At 39.3% G+C, this 13216-nt stretch overlaps 1 pseudogene; it reads right to left on the bottom strand.

Annotated features, from left to right (window-relative positions):
• Nucleotides 1–1701: 1701 nt before the first annotated feature.
• LOC103747666 lies at nt 1702–10706 on the bottom strand (annotated as a pseudogene).
• Nucleotides 10707–13216: the final 2510 nt, after the last annotated feature.

Genomic DNA, 13216 nt, shown 5'->3' with positions numbered 1-13216 from the left:
ATAATCTCATTCAAGCCAGTCACTTAATACCTCTGGGTTTCAGAATCATCACCTGCAGGGTTTACATCATAGATAGTATTTACACTCACTTCATAGGATTATGAGGACTGAGTTAAGTAAAACCTACTGAACTATATACTTTAAAGTGTAAATTTTATGATATGCATCATCTTAATAATCTATTATTAATTAAAATTATTTATTTATTATTTTTATTTTATGTGTACATATGTTTGGCCTTCATCTATGTAAGTGTAGCCATGTTGCACAATACCCATGGGGGGGCAGAAGACAGTGTTTGATCCCATGGAAATGGAGTTACAGATGGTTGTTAGCTACCATGTGGGCATTGGAACTGGACCTGGGTCTTCTTCAAGAGCAGCCAGTGCTTTTAGCCTCTGAGCCATCTCTCCAGTGGCTTCTTTAAAAATGAAATAATCTCTGTAATAACTGTGACCTCTTGGTCTGAGACTTTAAAATGTGGCCAAACTGCATGTTTTCCCCATCTTTTTTTTTTCTGTTTGTGCTCAGTCACTTATCAAGTATATGCTTGCTTTTTTTTTCAACAAAATTATACATCCAGTGTTGTGGTGCAAGTATCTCTTCTCATTATACTTTATAAGAGACTCCCACAACAGTCTAATGGCTGTCTGTACTTTATTCTTTCCCTTTTAGCTCTCTCAAGCACTTCTGGAGGATACTTTCTCAAGTAAATATCTATTCACCTTTTGCTTAATGCCATTTAATTAAAACTCATGGCTTATAAGACAGGTCCCAATTTGCTTATGACTTTTTTCTTGACATTTTAGATAATTTAGAATATGAGTTAAACTACACTGCAAATAAAAATAAAATACAAGCATCTGTAAGTACTAAATACAGAAGAGTCAGTGTGTCCAACACAGACAAGAAAGTCTCACCCATCTCTTCTACACCTTCCCTTTGTAAACACTTCACTTTTGCCAAATGCTTTCAAAAATTCTCTTCCATTTTCTGTCCTTATGCATGGAGTGGAGTGGCTCGTCGCCATCTCTAGTCACAAGTCCAACCTTCTTCAGATTCCTAGCTCACATTCCTTTTCCTGCTGATAGATATCAACATCCAATGGGAAATGGTTTCTGAATGGCTTTATTGCAAAAGTGCCTTTTTTCCCAAAACAATAGTTTCTGAGGTCTAACATATCTGTATAGAGTCTCTCACTCTGCTCTGTACATAGATGCATCTCTGCCAATCATCTCCTTGGGTTGTGAATATTTTCTATCCACAGAATGGTGCTCTGTTCACATAGTGATGGCCATATGCATTTATTTTTACTCAGTGTTCAGAGAAAAGAGCCTCTTTACCATTTTTATATAGTTCCCTCTGCTACTGAAAACTTTTTTAAAAACATCTTCGCTACTTTTTTTGAATATATATATATGTTATCGTGATATATCGTTTTATATATATGTAATGTGATTATATATATATATATATATATATAAACTACTCTTTTAAAATTGAATTCATGCTTAATAATTACAGGCACCTGCCCCACCCTCTTTACCCTGCCCAGGCAGCAGCAGGGGTGGTGCAGGGGCTGGGCATATGCCCCCAGCAGTGAGGACGGTAGTCCTAAGAGTGATTTCAGAAAATAAAAAAAGGACCTTATAGGGGAAGGCGGTAGTGCTCCCCCTCCCCTTTCCCAAGACACGCCGAAGTTCAAGGCTTTATATATATCTCTGTGCCCCATGGGGAGGAGAGGGACACCTGGCAGCATCCTGGAGAGGGGCCCCAGGCAGCCCCAAACCATTCCGCCTCATCAGCCACTTTATTGAAGAAGGCTGTAACAGACTTAAGGGCCACACCTTTGCTCTGCTGCTCAGCAGGGTCCTTGCTGCTCTCCCAGCTGTAGAAAGCGTCTTCTTTCACCACGTCCTCATCGTACAGCGCATCAAAGAACATCCGAAGTAGGATGGCAGGCTGTACTAAGGTCATTACAAGGGCCTGGACGGCATAGAGGGCTCGTAGCTCCTCCTGCTCTTCACACAGGTATTTCTGTAGCAGCCTCTCTCGGGCTTTCAGCACTGCAACATCCACTCCGAGAGGAGTCTCAAAGACAAGTGCAGAATAACAGACAGTTGTCATGAGGGCTCGAACTAATGTATTGGATGCTATCTGTTGCTCATTCAAATTGGCCTCTATGCAGTCGAACACCGCTGGTCACTGCTGTCCTCCTTCAGCAGCTTTTCCAGATGCCTGTGCAGATCCTCAAAGGCAAGGGTCCTCTGGCCAGGAGCCTCAGAGCCCTCTTCCAAGGTATACGCCACCTTCTGCTCAGCAACAAATGATCCAGTGTCTACCTTCAGGTAGACATTCCTTCCAGCTCAGTCCAGCTTCTCACCACAGCATTCCAACCTTTGGGGGACTCATGTTTTTTCACAGGTGACCTAGGATCTCCAGCAACAGAGAAGCAGCTTTACCCACAGGGCTCAGAGGCTTCCTAATCTCCCTGAAGAGCTCTCCCATGGGCACCCATCTTCCTGCAGAATGGGTGTTAGTTCTGCAAGGTAAAGCCAAACGTGGGGAATGTCAATTTTCATGTCCTCTGACAATTACCGTGTTTGGTAGTGCTGCTTAGTAGAGAGGTGCCCAACACAGAGCAGCTGGTACAGCAGTCACCCCACATGCTCACGAGCAATGGTGTTATGCTCCAGTGTGGACTGGATGCCAGGCCGCACAAAGATGAAGAGCAAGGAGGGTGAAGGCAGCTCCTGCACACACTGCACTGCTTCCTTCATGTCACCAAGATGGAGATATATAAACTACTTTTTTTAAAGACCATTGATTTTACTCTTCCATAGTTATAATATTTGAGGGGGTTATGGAGGGAGAAAGAGTGTGAGAGAGGGAAATCATCCAAGAAATTGGAATGAAGCAGGACTAGGGACTCTGACTCCATAATTTCTTTTTATTTATAAAATGATATAATTGAACTAAAAATTAGAGTGAGGGAGAAAGAAATAAAGTCATGTACATGTACCACAATAACGAATATAAAAAAGGTTGTAATATTTGTATCAAAAGAAAAATACTGTTTTTCAAACACATGTGTGCACACACATGCATGCCTCTACATTAATACTTAATTTTGAGGCTTAGTTTTTCTTAATGTAAATTTTTGTTGAATTTTTGTGCATTTCACACAATGAATCTTAATTCACATTTAGACTCTCTCCCCCATCCAAAATCCATGTAACCACCTTCCCCCCACAAAATTTCATGCATTCTGTCATATATGTTAAGGCTATTGAGTCAAACTCTATAATCTGAAGCACAGAATTTTTAAAACTCAGTATTGAGAAGTTCAATTTTAATTGTGAATTGAAGAATTTAGTAGTGTTGGATCCCATGTAACATCCAGACTTTCCTTATCCAAAATCCAATGCCAACTTCTATTGATCTTTCATTTACCAGTTTTATGCATACTAAAACTAAAATGTACAGCCCATTCCTTCAGTGTTACAGATGCAGAGATTTTAACTTGAAATTCTCTCAAATACATACGGATTCAAGGTCACTCATGACAGACTCGGTTAGTTATATTTTTCATCACGTCCATCTTTATCCTGCACAGTAATTCTCTAACGGTTAGTAATATGATAACTAGGTACATATGTAACTACGTATGTAATATAACTATTAATAATTTCCGACAGTGGTACTGAAAGTTTCTATTGAACTCTTTGTATGTATAGATATTTACCAACTTACAATGGTTAGAATTAGGAGTTCTCAATTTCATGTTGCCGTAAAAACCATAGAAATTCAGGGGAAAAAAAAGACAAAATTCATAAAGTCATACTTTTAATTGCGATACTCTTGGAATGTTGGTGAGCAGCACTAAAATTCTGCTGCCGGTCAAGCTCAGGATCTGTGGAAGAACAACTTTACTTTGCTGATCTACTATCATTTTTTTTTTTTGGCTTTTTGAGACAGGGTTTACTACTACTATCATTTTTTTTAGTGTATTACTAGCAGTTTTTGATACAGGTAAGGAATACATTATGGATGCTCAATGCTTTATTCTAACATAGGCCTTGTACTGTATCTTTCTCCTGGCTGGAAGCTCATTAAATATAGATTAATGAGCAGGGTTAAGGTAGCATAAGATAACCTATGTGTCTGGTATTAGGTATAGCAAACACATTCTCAACCTAAAAATAACTTCTATTTATGGTAAGTTTATCATATATGGAAGAAATATCTATTAAATAATAGTAAAATAAGAAAGTGCTGGGAGATAATAACCAATGTTGCCATTGCAGTTTAATATATTTTATTATTTTTATTTTGTGTGTATAAATGTATTGCTTGCATGTAGATAGGTGCACCCATGTTGTGCAATGCCCATGGAAGTCAGAATAGGGCATCAAATCCTCTGGAACTGGAGTTACAGATAGCTGTTAGCCACCATGTGGGCACTGGGAATTGAAGCCAGGTCTTCTGCAAAAACAGTCAGTTCTCTTAACCACTGAGCCATCTCCCCAGCTCCAGATATTGCCATTATACTTAATTTATACAACCACTGTTCTTCAGTGATGTTTGTGTAGCACCATAGTACAGTTGAAAACTTGCAAATCAGACCGACTTCAACTAGGGACCTTCTGTATTTCAATATACTACTGATTTTATCAGCTCTTACTTACACACAGATATAATATATCATAACATTACATGATTGTATTTCCAGCGATAGTTCAAGAATGCTGTCTGCACACTGAAATGGGAGATGCATTAGAGTTGAAAATAGTTTCCCTCTTAAATGACTTCAGGTTACCATCATGCCCAGCCACATCAAGTTATGATGCTACAGTCTTTCCCACTTGATAGTTTCTTACCAGTGTCTCCTCTGCTAATGACCATGCTTGGTGAAGGAACTGGATCTCCCAGTCATAGAAGAACACAAGCAGCTGTATGTTGAGTGCCAATTTGTGTCCTAGTGCTGAGGGATGCAGTTCCTATTCTGTGGCAAAGGTTGAGTTTGTTCCGAGGAACCAACAAAAATCCACAGTGGAACCATGTGAAGGTACCCACAAGAAGTATTCTGCTGCCTTTATTGGTCACTGCTGTACTCTTTTCTTTCATTAAGACACTGAAATGAAAATACATATACTTCAGAGACTGGGCGTGGTCTTAATTCTTCTTCGGTAAAAATAGAACCATGGGCCCCTATGAGGGAAAATCAGACATAACAAATGTAAGATGTGTCATTGATGCCATTTCTGGCAGTTTTCATGAAAACAGATGATTGTTTCATCCATGTTTTATGTGCATGTTTTATTTTATCCAACTAGTAAGGGAGAGGAAAACATATCCATAGAAAAATAAGCCTAGTAAAATAAGAACGTCTTTGTAATATTTAGGAGGAAATGCAAAAAAAAAAATGACAGTGTCTTTTCACAAGCTATGAGACCTCAGCCACTTGTGACCACTGCAAGTGGATACCAGGGTTTGCCGTTTGAGAGTAGAAATGGCAAGTTAGGATTCAAAGATTTATTTTCCATTAAAGATGAGCTTGCATGTTACTCTGGAAACAGCAAGCTCCTCTGGGCTGTAGGACAATCAGGAAGCCAGATAGGTCTCCTTGAAGTGCTTAAATAAGTAAAATTACTCCCTTCAGTATTTTCATATAGAAAAAGGAGTGGTTCAACACATTTTCTGAATACATGTATTTAAATGTAATATTATGTTTTGATGTTTTTATTCTTTTACATTCAAAGAGATGAAAACCAATGGTCATGAGGACTTATTCTTTGAGATGTGGCAAATGCTTTATACACTTTCCAAACTCCTTGAAAGAGTCATTTGTCTTCTTGCTTGGTTACAGAACACAGGTGGAGCTTACCTTGTGCTCGTGCCCTGACAGTGACACACCGAGCTCTGCCTTCCAGGTGTTTACAACCTCTGAGGGAAAGAAAGGTGGAAGAAAGAGCTACATCCACTGAAATGTTATTGTGGATTACATTAGTTCTATATCTTACAGTGACTGGAGAGAGATGTAGTGGTTTTCATTTTATTTATGAAGATTAGATACAGAAAGTTGAAGACCATTTGTCCGATTCTTACAACTAATGTGCTTTGGACCCAGAACTGAAGCCCAGGCAAGTCCAACATCTTTTGGGAGCTTCGTATGGTCCTAGCGATGAGCTCAAGAGCAGAATGCCTGTGGGATGTGGAAAATTGCCCTTAACTTCAAAAACATGCATGTCTCAGCTAGTAAAGACTGTCATGAAGTCACATGTAAAAGGGTAATCTATATCACAATGAAAACTTCACTGAAGTGCTACAGAAAGAAGGTTTGTTCTCTCAGAAGTGCTGGTGGTGAACTCTAATCCCCAGTGTGTTCATGGTAGAGTTTGAATGGAATTAATGCTCTATGAAAAAGACCTCAGAGGGCTTCCTTGAAATCTAATCCCCAGTGTGTTCATGGTAGAGTTTTGAATGGAATTAATGCTCTATGAAAAGGACCTCAGAGGGCTTCCTTCTACCTTGTTCCATGTAAGAACACAGCAAGGTGACAAGGTGGCACTGGCTATGAACAAGAAACTGGCATTGGTTTGATGCCAAATCAGCTTGGCCTTTGACATTGGACCCTGCAGCTTCCCAAACTTCAACACTCTGAGTGAGATCTCTCTCTCCTCTCTCTCTCTCTCTCCCTCTCTCCACCTCTCCTTCTATTTTGCCTCTTCGTTTTTCAGAGCATGTGACATATATGCACTATATAATCTAGGATTTCTGTTCTAGCTACCACAAAGGACTAACAGTCAGAACATACATTAAAGAATCACTGATAACTTCACATTTTTAATTATCTGAGAATGAATAAAAGGCAAAGATGAGTGAGCAGCACAAAATATAATACAAAAGCCAAATGCAACTGTGCCCTTGGTTTCAACAGGCATCTGGGGCTGTTTTAGGTCATGTGCATGGTTCTTATTATGCTTCCTATGAATCATTACACCCCTAACCTGTTCATCTGGGAGGAACATCTGACAACATAGCAATGGATTTGTGAAGTACCACATAGTGTTACAACAGCAGAACCTGGATTTCAGGTCTCACTCTGCGTTCTTTGAATATAAGCTTTGGGTAAATGATTCCTTCAAGCACACTGTTCAAACATGACTCGGGCTGCGGTGTTTTCACGAACTGTTTCTGTAACCTAGTTTCCTTGGTTCGCTGTTAATGAATGTGGGTCGTCTTTGTGTATGTACCTAAATACATTTTCTCCTTTTTGAATATTTAGCAATTGCTAGTTTGTGATTTATAGACAATTTAAAATCTGGTTGGTTTGACATTCTCATTCTTCAATTATTCTCTGATTTTTCACACATTTTTTTCCACATAGATACCCTTGCCCATAGATGCCTTTGTCTTTCACCCATAGCATCATTTTTAACACCAGAAAGGCTAAGGACAGCTATATTTATAGTAATAATAATAATAATAATAATAATGACGATAATTTTCTTGTATTCAAGATAGACTAGAAATTTGTAACAGCAATAATTTAAACCTGGATTAGCCACAGAAATGATACTTAGAAACAGTAAATCTCACTTCATACTGGAATGAATTGGCAGAAAGCCTTCGTTTTGAATGTCTGTGATCTAATTGTGGTCTATAAAATGTAATGGGTACAGACTGGGGGACTAAATAATTTATTGCAGTGTTTAGTATATGATAAAACAGGTAGAAAATGCAAATACCTATATTGCCATTGAGCGTGTCATGAGTTCTTTTCCCGAGTTTTCTCTCATTTAGCTAACTTGTTAGTCCTCACAAAGTGCTTTTCAAGACCATCACACTCCTGGCTGCACATCTGAACAGTCCTCACTTAATTGCATCCATATTGAAGTGTGAGGCACAGACCCCTCAGTGGAATCTGATTAGTGTTGAGGTATATTCAATTTCTGACTTTTTATTTTTCACATTTTACAAGAGCCCATGAGTTTGGGGATTTTTAGTTTAATAAGCTGATTGATATACATATACAAATCTTTTAGATCTCTTTTTAATTCCAAAGAAAGTATTTAGAACTTCAAGAGTAAACTATAAAGGAGGTCTCAAAAATATATAAGCTTGGAGCATCTTTCTGCTGCATATTCTTTATGCATGGCCTCCTCAGCATCAGACAATGAACCATTAGATGCATTTGATGAGCAGCTAAGAGGTGTCAATGACCCCAAACTCCTCACCCATGTTACCAGAAGACATTTAAGACTAAATATTTTCCCACTGCACATGGGAAGAGTCTGAAAGTATCCTTACCAGGGCACATGTGTCTCTTCTTATGAAAGAGATAGCATAGCTCAGGACCAGGGCCCAGATATTCAGACTGCAAGTTCTGTTTACTGATTAAAGGTCCCATAGAGCAAGGACCACTATTTAGTTCTTAATATTCCCCTGCTGTTTAGAACAGATGTCATAAAAATCATATTTTATGTGAATTTTTGAGATATTGAAAGATTCCTCAGAGATTTCACATCATTTACTGCTCTTACAGAGAACCTGTTTTGATTCCCAGTACCCAAATGGTGGTTTGCAACTGACTGTAACTCCAGTTTCAGGGGATCCAACACCCTCTTCGGGCCTCTTTGAGCACCAGGCATTCACATGCTGCCTGTATATGAAGAAAAACATTCATATACATAAAACAAAAATAAATTAAAAATAAATACAGTGAATCTTCTTCAGCTAATTCAGCCAAAATTCAGAAAGCTCTTATGTTTCAACAGAAGTACAAAAGACAGAGAAACTAGAAAGAACAAATCAGTAAAATATTGTTTCAGTAGAAGTGACTACAATGTTATTGTATATTCTGCCAGAACAGCTGGCAGGACACAGTTTCACAATGCTTTAATTCATAGGTAATGATCTGATTTCTATGTTTTTTGTTTTTTGGTTTTTTTTTTGAGACAGGGTTTCCCTGTAGCCCCAGCTGACCTAAAACTCACTATGCAGACCAGGCTGGCCTCTATTTCACAGAGATCTGCCTGCCCCTGCCTATTGGGATTTCGTGCTGGTGTTAAAGGTATGTACCACCATATCTAATATTTTTATAATGCTAAAATCTATTATTCTTCTAATATAAATTTCTACAAATACTTTTTAAGTTCTCTTGGCTTTCTCATATTAATGAGTTTACTCATAATTCTTTTCTTGCAACATGTATTTTATTGACTGTGCATATCATACATCTTTTTGTTTTTATTTTTATTTTATGTGTGTAAGTGTATTGCCTGCATGTATGTGAGTGCACCCATGTCATGCAATGCCACGAAGGTCAGAAGAGGGTTTCGGATCCCCCTGGAACTGGAGTTAAGGACGGTTCGTAGCTGTCATGTGGGTGCTGGGAATTGAACCCGGGTCCACTGCAAGAGCGGTCAGTGCCCTTAACCACTGAGCCATCTCTCCAGCCCCCATACAATACATCTGAATTTTATTTTGACACCCTCCTCTATCCACACCCCCATAGCCCTCTCACCATATTTCATGCATTCTGTCATATATTTTAAGGCCTATTGTGTCAACTTTGTGTCCTCAAATGCTCCTCTGTTTGAGTTCATCCACTGGAGCTTGGTCGGTTTCTCTAGAGTCACTCTTAGACTCTTAGTTCTTGATGAGAATTGTAAGTTGATCTGCCCTCATTCTACTGCTTTTCGTAAAAGCAAGTGACAATAGCAAAATTTTATTTCGTTGATTTTCAGGGAAAACTTTGAATGAACTAAAATAAAGGACATAATAAAATGAATATAATCTTATGGAAAAGCAGGATGTGCTTGCTAACAAGAAATGCCAAGATGTTCATTATGATTGAGAAAACAAATATAATCATGCTGCCTTTATCATAGAAAATAATCTATTTATGGTCCATTGAAATTCTCTTAGAAGAATGAAATAGAGAAGATTCTCAGGAGTGGATGTTATTGCTACTAATAGCATTCTCAAAGTATCCTGTATTAATTTGTGAAAATATTATATGTTAAGTATTTTTGTGTGTTGTGTGGAAAATAATAAAAGAAATGTGAACTGAGCCTTCATTCAGAACTTTCAAAATAAATGCAGAAACCAAATTCATAGGTTTAAAAAACAATATATCTCTATCTATCTATATATATATTAAATGTTAAATTTTGTAAGTTTCACACATAAAGATGGTTTGGAGAGACCCACCTCTCTTTCACTCTGAATGGATGCTTTCTGGTGTGTTAGCAAAATAGAATTAGTCAACTAAATCTTGAAGGATGAAGGGCCAGTAGACAAATCAAAATGCGGGGCAGGAATGAGGAAGGGTTCCTCTCTACATGTAAAATTTCAAGTTGAAAATATTAAAAAGTTATCTGTAATCTTGTGAAAACCTAAGCCCTTCCACCAGGGTACTCACACTGGGCTAGAGAAACAGAATCCCTCTTGATAGAGAACCAGAAGTCCTCTGAAGCTGCAATAGATCTTAGCTACCTCTGAGAACCGCTGCTGATCTTATCTGACTCTGAGACTGCTCTTAAACTTATGGACAAATCACACCAGGACTGGCCACTCCCAGAACTCAGGGGAACTGTTGGAGACAGGCTGTTACTCAAGACAGCCTGTCCTACTTGATTAACGGGCGGGGATGTTGAGCCACGACAGGTAGAACCCTGAAGCTGCACCAATTTCCTCATGCTAGTCCCTATATGATCTCTAACTCTCATGATTCAAAGTACAAGGGCTTCCATTATGCAGGAAGCCTGCGGGTCCTTCCTGTGCCGTTTGAATAAACATAGTCCTGTCTGAGGTCTGATATGGTCTCTTTCTTCCTCTCCTATGCCTGTATTCTGTGCCCCCAAACTGGAAGATATTGGGGCCCCTGCTGGCAGTCTAGGACTCCTCCTGGGACCTCCTTGCCTTTTCTACTGTTCTCTGTTCTGTTGTAAACCCAGGTCTGGCTCCTGAGAGAGGACCAGAAGTCTTTCACTTTTTCCTTCCACTTTCTGTTCTCCCCTTTTTCTGAGACCTTGCCACACCTTCAGACAAGAGGCCGCTCTGCATTTGCCTTTGCTTCACACCTGCCACCAGACAAAGTAATGCACTGCGGCCTGACTGGGATCACCACAGATCAGATCTCCAGGGGATCTGCTTGTTTTCCATGTGTTTGAGGAAACCTGATGAGACAAAGCTCAACAAAGCTCCAGGAACCTCCCATTGAGCCCTTGATCTGGACCACCTGAAATCTATGAGGAAAGGGACAGCCCCCACCACACATGTTAGGCCCATTTCTGGTCAGTTCGAACCCTGAGGGATGCCTCAGGGAGTGGGGTCTGATTCTCCAAAACCCATCATGAGATTCAAATTGTCCATTGCAAAGGACACACCTTTAGTTTTTTTTTTGTGCTAATCTAAAAACAAAACCAAAACAAACAAAAAATTCTATTAGACCTTCAGACCAGTCACATTACACTGGATAACTGCCACCACTGACCCAAATTCGAATTCAGAACTTCCAATTTTGATATTTTAACTGTTTTAAATAACCTCATAAATCAAAATGGAGAGGGGTCCAGGGTTCTCCACAGTCAAGACCTCTTCACCCTCCCAGCTAGCCCTCTCTCTGTAACTTCTGCTCTGCTTATCAAATTCGTCTCAGTGGACAGAATCCTTTTTCCGCTTTCCTTTAAAATTCCTACTTTTGCTTTTCTAGTCATGGAAACACTGGGAGGTTTTACCAGCAAAACTTTTTACTCCTGTTCCTGCCTTTCCTCTTTGTTTCTCTGGCTAAATTCTGGCTCCTTCTGTCTGCAAACTCCTTCTATCTGCCCCTTCCCTCTGCAAATTCCTACCATGTGTGGCGCCATCCCCAGTTGCCCTGTGCAACTCTGGGGTTTCTCTGGGTGGCCCACACCTTGGCCCTGGTTCTAAAGCCTGTTCTGCCTTCTGGCTGCTGGTAAGGGTTTTTGTGTTTCGTTATCTGCCCCCCACCCCCACTTCTCTCTGTGGCTTTTGTGAGCCCTGCTCTGTCTGCAATCCACTGATTGCAAATCTTGGGTGGAGTCTCTGTGGCTCCACCCAAAACCTTCTCCACAGTCCTTTTTGCCCTTAGGACAGTTACAGTTCATAAAAGCCCCAACTAATGTTAAAACGTAAAAACAATGCTAGTTTATGTGGCTCAATCTTCTTGCAATTCTTCCCTTGTTTGCTTTTTACAATGGACTCTCATAGGAACATTTGAAATTTGCCCTGTTGTGACTTTTTGCTGGTTCCCTGTCTAGAACTTGTAATGCTAACTACTCTTGCCTTTACTTCTCCTCCCATCTCCTATTCACCAGTCAAGGACTTTCCTTTCTTCCTACAGGTAAGAATTACACAATTTAGGAGTCTTTTAGATAGACCCACTGAAGGTGTACCCTAATTATCTCACTCTATGTCTCTGTTCAGCATAGAAGAAGCCAGAGTGGTCTGTGTCCAGATTTTGTAACCCCTTCAGAGGATGGTGTGATAAGATTAGGAGGTAGGAATTGGCTAAGCAGTTAGGGTAAAAAGATGCCCCCCTACCCACCCAAAGTAGGCAGTTTTTTGGCTAAAAGTCAAAACGTCCTTGGGCCTCTTAGCAATATGCTCTGTTCCAAAGGCCAAAAATGTCAAGTATTTGGGAGCTCTTATATAATCCCTAAAAGATTTTAAGGTTACCTCTTTAGAGGGGGGAATGTTACAGTAGCAAAAAGCCTCATTATAAAATTAAATATATATATGTATAAATCAAGACACATTTTATAACCTCAGACACTGTCTGATGACATTCTTACCTTTGGGGAAGATGGAAACTTTGTGTGTCCCTTCCAAATGATTGACCTGAGGGTCATAAAACTATTGGGTTAAGTAGGCCCACTAAAAATTGGCCCAAGATAATGTGGCTCTGCAACTTGCAATAGTACATCATAAAATTTTTAGCCATTTATCGGTCTTAACAAAACAGTATCTGAGCTGGTTGTTTAAGGAAACTTTTAAAATTATATGGCCTTAATAATGGATCAGTTTTGTATTGCCTTATTGAGACTGAATGCTACTTATCATCCCATTCTTTACCCTCTAATTAAATTGTATTTAATTAAAACATTTCAAGCATTAGCTTGTTTTAATCATACTGCAGCTTTTGGTTATGGTTAACTTTAAGCACAAATGAAATGTATAATTTTTG

The sequence above is a fragment of the Nannospalax galili genome, unplaced genomic scaffold (assembly GCF_000622305.1).
Source record: "Nannospalax galili isolate Female #2095 unplaced genomic scaffold, S.galili_v1.0 scaffold100, whole genome shotgun sequence".
Classification (NCBI taxonomy): Eukaryota; Metazoa; Chordata; class Mammalia; order Rodentia; family Spalacidae; genus Nannospalax; species Nannospalax galili.
The sequence above is the reverse complement of the archived record's forward strand: the minus strand, read 5'-3'. Positions and strand labels throughout refer to the sequence as shown.